Raw genomic sequence first — 11,119 nt, forward strand, 5'->3', positions numbered from 1 at the left:
CCATATAATTCTTGCCAAAAATGGGAGTGGATCCCATCGGAGGAAAGTAGAAAAATACAGCTGTGTGAAAAGTCCCTTACACGATGTCGCAGTTGTTCAAGAATTGGTGCTTGAGCATACGTGTAGGCATTTCCAAGAACAAAAGTATGTGAATAGTTAAGAAAAGTTTGGGAATTGTGGGCGAAGGGGGTTAATCGTGTACTGGGCACACAGTTTATAGAATGACCTAAGTAGCTGTAACCAGTCTGGTAAAGTACAGCGGAAAAAATGTGGATTTGGAAATGAAAAGAATTACGGGATCACATTTCTTACAGGCTAAAAATATAAGAACGTGTTGAAAGGAAAATTCTGATATGTAGTTTGTGAGTCTATTGGAGTTGGCTAGAAATCACCTCAAAATGGCCAGTTTCACAATTTACTGAGCGAGGAGGTTTTTATTTAAAATGCTTCTTCTGGATATTTTAAAGATTGTAAAATAATAGCCCAGCCAACTCTAAGTAAATAAACCTATAGTATATTATATATAATATTATATTTATATTTGGTAATTAGAGGCCATCCAGAGCTCTGTTATTTAATGCAGAACACCCCCTTTAATCACCGGTTTTGGAATACAATAGATCTAACGCGTTAGGCCACGTTCAGACAATCCGCTCCGAAAATCCACGACCCAGTACATTACATGTGAATGGGGTTTTCAAAATCCCATTCACTTGTAGCAGATTTTTCCCCTGTACATGTGAGGGCAAGCTGTGAATCTTTTAATCCAAAGCATTCCTGTTCGGTCACGGGTTTACCATTTTGCAGTGGATGTCACTCCTTGATGACATCCACAGAAAATCCGCAAGCAGCACATGCAGATATTGCCACAAATTGGCTGCACATTTGCCGTGGATTCTCATTCCCATCACGGGGAGGATTACAAGGAAAAGGTAACTCCTCAATTATAAATCTGGAGACCGATAACATAGGATCGCACCATGGACAGTAGCTGATGGAGACAACTCGGCTATTCAATAGCACTCCATCCCACTCCCTGGACAGTGAGCACTCCGCATGTCACCGAGCATGCTCACAACACACTCATTTAACTCAATATGTAATTGTTTGACTGAGGTCTCAAGCTGCCGTTCACAGCTCAGATAAGCAGCTTACGTAAGATGACCGCTCCCATAATTGTGTGAATAAAATTAAATTTGAAAAAAAAAGGGAGAATTTTTTTTTTTTTTTTACTATACGGTTTTAATTCTTGAAACAAAAAAGTGAACCTTTCCCATTAAGTGAAGAATAAAAATCAAATATTTCACTAATATTATAGAACATGCTTTGTGCAGAAAACTATGTTCATATTTTATATAAATATGACAAAGTGGCCCCTAGTAGATGTCCCACCTCCCACAGTGTTCCTCTACCCTGCTGAGATTTATATTCCTCTGAAGCCAAATACTGACTCATATGGTCTGTCTTCATTTTCCTTTCCCCTGACCCCATAGTAATCTTCTTGGTCCTGTTTATGTGAGTTTCCCTGCCAACAGTCAGTGTTTTCCCCCCCTATGTACACTTCCATTTTATCGTCCTAACCAAAAATCCCCCCCCACACACACTCTGTCATGCAGACTGGGGTGTGAGGACCATGTGGAATGTGATTCTGTATATAAGACATGACCTCACTGCCCTATAAATGACTATTCCAGGACGTGGGTACAGATTGTTTTACAGACACTGGTACGTCTCATTACTGGGCAGTCTGAGCGCAAGAACTCAACAAATGCAGAAAGCAATGCCTGGTAGAGCAAGCAGCTGGAAAAAAATATAACGTGATAAGTTATGAAATAGAAAAAAGTATCTGAAGAATTCACTAGAGACTGGATTCATAATTTGTTTTATTTTTCTACCATCAACAATGTATCATTTCCTTGTTCATAACATTCTACACATAACTTACTTTGTAGCCCAGAGGTTATAACCCCCACCCTCCCGTTTTAGTTACTACTACTAGTGCGGTCAGTCTTGTTTTGGTAATGCTTATAGGGTGACACTTTGTCATGGTTATACGGAAGTATCAAATGTCCGCAGTAGAAATGAGTCACTTCTCTGTTAACATTACTACTAAGGGCTATACACGGATTTCCAGGTTCTGAAAACCTAAGCAATGGGGGACAACAATGACTTTATTTTGCCACCGCATTCTAGGGATATCACGGAATATCTGCCATTGTATTAGTCGCTAAATGCTGCTTCCCTGTGCAGCTACAGTGGCCTGTCTATGGATTTCAATGGATGAAGCAGGAAGAGGGCTGATTTCTTAAAGAGATGGTACCCGATTTACCAATATTATTTTAGACGTTTTATATCCAAGATAACGGGACACGTTTATCAACGCAATTACGCAAATTCCTTTTCCTTTGAAGAGGTGTTCTTGCTGAACATCATATTGATCAAGCAATCCACTACTTTTTACAAAACACAGAGCAGCTGTCAAGTCGCTCTGTGTGTTTTCCACAACACCTCCATGTTTCTTGGGTAATACATGTTAGTCGCATCTGTGCTTTATAGAAAGCTTTAGTGTTGCTAAGGATGTATTCACACGTGGCAGGTTTTGACGCCAAAACCGGGAGTGGATTCAAATAAGAGTAGAAGTAGTATCGGTCTGTTATGCTTTCTCTACCTTTATGATCCAAACTTGGTTTTGGCTTCAAAAACTGAATAAAAAAAACAGAACTAAAACCTGCATGTGTGAATACAACCTATTGACCAATTGATTATGAAGTGGCAGTATAAGTATAGCTGGTGGTAATCATGTGTGCTGTTGTTTTAGTAGTATAAAATGCGTTTGCAAATACTAAATACCTGTACTCCACAAATAAAAGTACATAAAACTAAATTCTGCATTGAAATATACTATACCACAAATTATTAATCTAAACAGTCATTTGTGTCACGAGTACCTCAGAAGTGTTGTTTTGTTTTTGTCGCAGAATGGTATTTTGTGCTCTTATATCGTATGAAATACAATGTTTGAAAATTAAAATGTTTGAGGGACTATATACAGAATTATGTGACAATAAATAGTATTAAGTGACAGCCAGCACGGTTTTACTAAGGACAGAAGTTGTCAAACCAACCTGATTTGTTTTTATGAAGAGGTGAGCAGAAGCCTAGACAGAGGGGCCGCTGTGGATATAGTGTTTTTGGACTTTGCAAAGGCATTTGACACTGTCCCTCATAGACGTCTAATGGGTAAATTAAGGACTATAGGTTTAGAAAATATAGTTTGTAATTGGATTGAGAATTGGCTCAAGGACCGTATCCAGAGAGTTGTGGTCAATGATTCCTTCTCTGAATGGTCACCGGTTATAAGTGGTGTACCCCAGGGTTCAGTGCTGGGACCACTATTATTCAACTTATTTATTAATGATATAGAGGATGGGATTAATAGCACTATTTCTATTTTTGCAGATGACACCAAGCTATGTAGTAATGTTCAGTCTAATGTAGATAAATGTAAAGTTATGCACCTGGGTACGAACAGCCTTCATACATCATATGTCCTAGGGGGAGCTACACTGGGAGAGTCACTTGTTGAGAAGGATCTGGGTGTACTTGTGAATCATAAACTAAATAACAGCATGCAATGTCAATCAGCTGCTTCAAAGGCCAGCAAGATATTGTCGTGTATTAAAAGAGGCATGGACTCGCGGGACAGGGATGTAATATTACCACTTTACAAAGCATTAGTGAGGCCTCATCTAGAATATGCAGTTCAGTTCTGGGCTCCAGTTCATAGAAAGGATGCCCTGGAGCTAGAAAAAATACAAAGAAGAGCAACAGAGCTAATAAGGGGCATGGAGAATTTAAGTTATGAGGAAAGATTAAAAGAACGAAACCTATTTAGCCTTGAAAAAAGACGACTAAGGGGGGACATGATTAACTTATATAAATATATGAATGGCACATACAAAAAATATGGTGAAATCCTGTTCCATGTAAAACCCCCTCAAAAAACAAGAGGCACTCCCTCCGTCTGGAAAAAGAAAGGTTCAAGCTGCAGAGGCGACAAGGCTTCTTTACTGTGAGAACTGTGAATTTATGGAATAGTCACCGCAGGAGCTGTCACAGCAGGGACAGTAGATGGCTTTAAAAAAGGGTTAGATAATTTCCTAGAATGAAAAAATATTCGCTCCTATGTGTAGAAATTTTTACCTTTCCTTTTCCCATCTCTTGGTTGAACTTGATTGACATGTGCCTTTTTTCAACCATACGAACTATAGCTATGTAACTATGTATTCTGTGTCACAGAATGATACACAAATCATGCCACATACATCGGTTTCCTAATAAAAAAAAGAAATTGAATGTACAAATTGACTTCAGTTTGCTAACATTTAATATTAGCTCAAGCCTCTGTGGTGTCACTGGGTTCTGGAGAATTGATAGGGCACATTATAATTGGCATTTATTCAGCTTCCTTTAGTGTGTGTAGGCAAAGGATCTTGTGTAGGATTAGTTTCAGGACTCGCATCCACACATGCTAATTGCTTGTTTCCTGCCCTGTTAGGGAAAAATAGATGATGAATTCAGTGGAGAACTTGGCCGAGGCTATTGTGGAAAGACATTAATAAGAGTTTCCAAGGGGTTAAGGTCATTGATCACGCAGTGACGTCCTCTGTTAATAGGAGAGGCAGCGAGGTATGAACCCGAGAGAACAGTGGGACCATGGGGCAGAGTAAAAGGGGCCTCAGCAGGACATCTGTTATCAGGCACATTCAATATTGTTAGCAGGGGTTAACCCCTTTGCCTTGTGAGGGCATCTAAGTGTGGTTTTATTTATAGTGACTGGTGTGTTTGACATGGGCCTGCGGCTGGGGAAAAAAAAGTAACTTTCAACAAACTGTCATAGGGGCTGATCTCACTATATACAAAGATACGACTACTTTAATTATTAATGATACAATATCTGTATAGCTTTTTACATGTTTATTTAGCTGTATAGCACATATATGCTTTGCTTCTGGCTCTGGAGAACATTTCCCCCAATATTCAAATATTGCATTCAATTTAAGCCCTGGACTTGTCCTTTTCTGACAACTTGTTAAAAATTATTTTTAAACCGTTTGTTCTAGAAAAACTTTAACAACCGATATGGCCTCTATTACAGGTAACAGTGGTTGTCACTCAGCTTTCTGGACACTGAATGTGAAATCTGCCTGGGTATGCAGTGGTATTGGAGCAGAGGAGCTGCATAACTAGGCAGGTTTGCCATACAGAGTCTGGGAAAGCTGGATGACCACCTCTGCTTTCTCGCTAATGCGTCTTTCTGAGAAACAAATAGAATTGTTAACTGTTTGACGGAGAAAACGACTCAAGGACATATAACGACTTGGTGTGTACATGTATTCATTAGTAAAATTAGAAGGTAAAATCTATTGTTGTGTCGACAGCTCCTACACAGGCCATGTGTTTTCATTTTAACCGACTACAAACAAACCCAGTGTAGTGTGATTCCGTAGTCATTTTCTCCTACATCTGTCCCCTACTTCTCACTGACCTACATTTGATAGATTAACAAGAAGTAAAGGATAGATGGATGGCAATATGACTTCAGGATCAGACTACACAGAATTTGTTTGTAGTCTGTTACCATGGGGACAAATTGGTTTCAGTAGGAGCTGTAGTTGCAAAATTAATGTTTGCCATGTTGCTTTATGTCTCAATTAAAATGCATTGGAACAATAAAGAAATAGGCATGTCCACCTTTGTAACCAAAAGAGATTTGTCCAAATACAACAAGTGGACTGAAAAGCTCTTTGGGAAAGGGACATAAAGGTAGAAAGATTTCTCACAATGTAAGCAATTCCTCCCATGGCAAATCATCCACATCATGGGAAACCTTGTGCTTTTGAGTTGCTCCATTTTCATCTTTCTAAGATTTGGTAAAGAAACTTTTATACGAATTGTATGAAAACTTAAAAATTCATGTTCCGAACAATGGGACAATTTCCATTCAGACGAAAAAATTATCAATGATGGAAAAATAGTTTTGATTGTTATCGATTAATCGTTCTGCCAATGGTCGCTTTTACCTGTCATTTGTGCTCTCTGTTATGTGCCAGTCAAGCCTGCCTGTTCTCCTATCCAACAATGTCTAAAAGCAAACGCTACTCTCCGAGACTAAACAGGTACACACGGTTTAATGTAGAGATTTGACCCTACAGGTTCATGTACACAGCAATGTAATGTAGAAGACACCTGGCACTTCATACACTGCTGATGTAGCATCCTATTCTTCAAGTGGAGACTACATCTGTAATATGACATGCAGTGGAACATGCCACAATTTTGTGTACATTTTATGTAAAATTAGACGCACAGTACAAGCCCATAGAATTCTATTGAGGCTTTATTATGGATCAATCTGTCGGAAAAAGTTTTTTTTTGTTTTTTTTTGTTTTTTTTTGTTTTCTTTTATTGTAGCCAGTCCGTGCCAGAAATGATGTGTAAAATGGGATCAGTTTTTTTTTTTTTTCTGTGTATCGGCCATGAGGGATGAGGAGGAGATGATCGTAAAGATAGGAGCGATCCAACACATCACCACTATACTAGAGTCCTGCAGAGACGGGGTGTACTGTACTCACAGCTGTATACAGGACGCCCACATCCAGCTGGACGCTATTTATACTGGTGTACACAGACTGCAGGGGTTCACTGCCTGACATAGACCGAAGTGGTCTGAAGAGCTTGCAATCAATCTTTTCAGATCGCTAATGAACGCCATCGCTCCCTTTTTTACTTTGCCCTACTTTTTTTTTTTTCTAAGGTGTTATTTTTTTTTTAAGCAAGTCCAGTTAAGTATTGGCGCCCCCTTGTGTACTAAATATTTTAACTGGTTTGGACTCCAATGCTGTGATTTGTTTGTAGTGATTTTCCACTTTTGTGATTTGTTTTATTAAGCCAGAAGATTCCTCCCTAAAATTCCGTTCACAGATTTCTGGATTTTCCAGTTGCAGAGATGAGTTTGTCATTTAGTGAACAGAGTTACGATCGCTCAAAAGATTTACCTGTAGTCCTGAGTAAAACATATTACAATGAATCGTGCACAGTGACATACTCTGCTCTGCTGCACCAAATTCACCTATACTACATCTGTATATTTGCTTCTGGGACAGCTGGAGAACAACCAACATGGCTTCATAGCTCACACAGGGTTGTCTCATACTCCCAGATTCCTGAATGGCAGATCTGCCTGGTTACGTGACAATATACCCCCCTGTTCTTACTGGGATATAATTCAATATATTTGCTTTTCTGGAGTATGGAAAAGCTGGGTGACAATCCTGGATGGGATAGAGGCCATATCGGTTATTAATACATTCAGTATAACTGCTGAAAAGACATTTAAAGTGAATCCATCACGGTGACCGGACTAGGACACTAACTTTATGGTGAAATACGGGTTTTACCTTCTTCTATGGAGCATGTTTTAGGACTCTTATAAGCTTTGCACCCGTATGTTGTCCCATGGCTGTGGATCTGCTTGTATTGCTGAAGTGCATCCTGGGTGAACCCCTGGAGTCTTTATAGTGGTGTATACAGTGTCCAGCTGGATGTGGGAGTCCTGTATACGGCTGTGAGTACAGTACACCCCGTCTCTGCAGAACTCTTGTATCGCTGTGTTCTGTTGGATCGCCCCGATCTTTACTATCATCTCCACCCTCCTCCTCATCTCTCATTTTCAGGTTTTTTTTTCTTCTCCTCCGCCCTCCCTCCGTGGCTACAGCTGCTCTGTTTTGTGTTTAAAAAAAGATTTCTAAGTGCTTAGTCCTGTTTGTGGAAGCATTAAATGAGAAGTGTCATATGCCCCTGGTGGTAAAAAAGACTGAGCAAAATCCTCCCCTGAGCCGCACTTCAGACCAGCAGCAAACCTGCCTCCGTGTGGACTCAGCTGCTCCGTCCCCTCATTTATAGAGAAGATTCTCCTTGTCATCAGATGTGATCTGACAAATGTGTCCGCAGACGCTGCCGGCTAAAACGGTTTGTTTCCTCTATTTGTAGCTGGCCCCCACACTCGTGCGTGTTTTCCGTAGCCGTCCCCAGTGCTCGCTGAGGAAACATCGTAGCCTCCGGTAAGATTCTCTATCGCTTCATGTGCTGTAATTATGAGCTGTTTGTTCTGGGACTTGTAAGATGAAATATACTGCAGAAGATTTCATTGATTTTGTGTAGTATAGAGATGGAGCAGAGCCGAGTTTCTCCGTCAACTCTCGGTGAGATAATATAGTAGGGTCACCTGCAGCTCTGTGTAAAATGACAAACCTGGCTCTGCTACATCTGTGTATATAATACTTCCCCAAACAGATGGTTAAATAGTGCTACCAAATTCAAGTATATTTGCTATACCGGATTGAAGATTGGGAAACAAGTATTGAACGTGAACAAATAGTGAATAATCTAGATCGATAGATAGATAGGTGGGGGTCCGGGTCATATGACCAACGACCGGTAGAAAGAAGTGGCAGAAGTGCTGTTCTTGTTTGGCTCCAATGAGCAATTTCTGAGGATAGACGGGATTAGCCATGTATGGGTTATATACTTTCTAGAATCTGTTAATGGCTCTTTATAAAGACGAAAATTTCAGATTGAAGTTCAACACTCAGCCGAGCACTTCTGTCCTTTCCTAGGGATGATCAGCGGCGGTCTCGGCAACTGGACCCCCCTCTGATATAAACTTCTGACATGTCCGTTTGTTTAAACCATAGATATCCTTGACAGGAGCACTGAATGTAGCTGTCCGCTTATGAAAGGCCATCATCTGATACATACACAGGATGGAATAAGGAGATCTGGAGATATGAGAAAATATTGATCGTAGGGTGGACTGTTTTGAAGTTGCTGTTCACTTCTTTTGTGTCTGAAATGGTTAACTGTGAGCAATTGATTGTATTAAACTGCAGAACAAATAGAGATAATCTAGACCCAAGTACTGTAGCCCTTTACGGTGGGGTTCCTCGTAGTCCAGATTTTGAGGGAGTTTTAGGACTTTTTTTTTTTTTTGTAAAATAGCCTATTGTGTGAGCGAGAGTTTGTCTGTTAGTGACTCTCCGTTCTGGGGTTGGGGTATTTGCTGTTTGACGTCCATATGTCTGAATAGGCATAGGGACGGGTTTTCTTTGTAACTATAAAAAAAAAAACTAAAGGTAATTTTATTTTTATTTTTTCATGTACAAGTTACATACACCTATAAATCCAGCTCTGCTACTATTGTGATAATGTGCATTGTGGATACTGTCGTAAGTGCGGAAGCAAAATAACCCTTTATTGGAAATTAGCCGAACATCTTCCGGGCATCAGATCGAGCAGCCAGGTTGACAATGCAACTAGAAATGTGTACGTTTTGCTTAACTTTTTGGGGTGATTGTTTAATTATATTTAGAAATGTCTATAAAAAGTTATTAATTCTCAGACTCTAAAAAGACCCAGATTGCCCGCTGGAGAGGTCTCGCTGACCCTTGTAGTCTGCAGTGTGTTCTCCATCCTTACAATCCTGATATGAGTATAGTGAGGGGAATGCTTCCTCTATTCTTGGTCTCACTAGTCATAGATTTCTATTTCTTGTTTTTCATATCTGGATTTTCAGTGTGTCTTATATTCTGTGTTTTTTCCTTGACAGATCAAGTTGCTTAGGCCCCATGCACACGACCGTAAAATCGCCCGTAATTACGGGCCCATTCATTTCTATGGCTGACGGACACTCTCCCGTATGTCTACGGGAGGGTGTCCGTGCCGTAGAAACCCGCCGAAAAAATAGGACATGTCCTATTTTTGGATTTTACGGACCGTGCTCCTATACTTTATCATGGGAGCACGGCCCATAAAAACAGCCGGCTGTCTGCGGCCGTTCGTGTAATTACGGGCATGGTCGTGTGCATGAAGCCTTAGTTGGCATATTTAGCAGAGTACATTAAGTCAGGGATAGACCTGAAATGGAATTCAATACTTACTAGTACAACAACTATTCCTACTACTACTATTATTACTACTTCTACTACTACATCTACTACTACAACTACTATTCCTACTACATCTACAACGACTACATCTACAATTACTACTATTCCTACTACTACTATTATTACTACTTCTACTACTACAACTACTATTCCTACTACATCTATAACGACTACATCTACAATTACTACTATTCCTGCTACATCTATAACTACTATTCCTACTACAACTACTATTACTATAACTACTATTCCTACTACATCTACAACTACTATTCCTACTACATCTATAACTACTACATCTACAACTACTATTCCTACTACTACTACTATTCCTACTACATCTATAGCTACTACATCTATAACTACTACAATTACTATTACTATAACTACTAATCCTACTACATCTATAGCTACTACAACTACTATTCCTACTACAACTACTACTACTACTATTCCTACTACATCTATAGCTACTACATCTATAACTACTACAATTACTATTACTATAACTACTATTCCTACTACATCTATAGCTACTACAACTACTATTACTACTATAACTACTATTCCTACTACATCTATAGCTACTACATCTACAACTACTATTCCTACTACATCTATAGCTACTACAACTACTATTACTACTATAACTACTAATCCTACTACATCTATAGCTACTACAACTACTATTCCTACTACAACTACTACTACTACTATTCCTACTACATCTATATCTACTACATCTATAACTACTACAATTACTATTACTATAACTACTATTCCTACTACATCTATAGCTACTACATCTACAACTACTATTCCTACTACATCTATAGCTACTACAACTACTATTACTACTATAACTACTATTCCTACTACATCTATAGCTACTACATCTACAACTACTATTCCTACTACATCTATAGCTACTACATCTATAACTACTACAATTACTACTACTACTACATCTACAACTACTATTCCTACTACAACTACTATTACTACTATAACTACTATTCCTACTACATCTACAACTACTATTCCTACTACATCTATAGCTACTACATCTATAACTACTACAATTACTACTACTACTACATCTACAACTACTA

General features: G+C 39.2%; 1 long non-coding RNA gene across 1 annotated transcript in view; it reads left to right on the forward strand.

Moving 5' to 3' along the window:
• Positions 1 to 8,126, forward strand: part of LOC142759221 (uncharacterized) — a 91,194-nt gene extending 83,068 nt beyond the window's left edge. The window contains exon 3 of the long non-coding RNA XR_012883107.1: positions 8,053 to 8,126. This is a non-coding gene — a long non-coding RNA (uncharacterized LOC142759221). The remainder of the gene's footprint in view (positions 1 to 8,052) is intronic.
• The last annotated feature ends 2,993 nt before the right edge of the window (positions 8,127 to 11,119 follow it).

The sequence above is a fragment of the Rhinoderma darwinii genome, chromosome 4 (assembly GCF_050947455.1).
Source record: "Rhinoderma darwinii isolate aRhiDar2 chromosome 4, aRhiDar2.hap1, whole genome shotgun sequence".
Taxonomy (NCBI): Eukaryota; Metazoa; Chordata; class Amphibia; order Anura; family Rhinodermatidae; genus Rhinoderma; species Rhinoderma darwinii.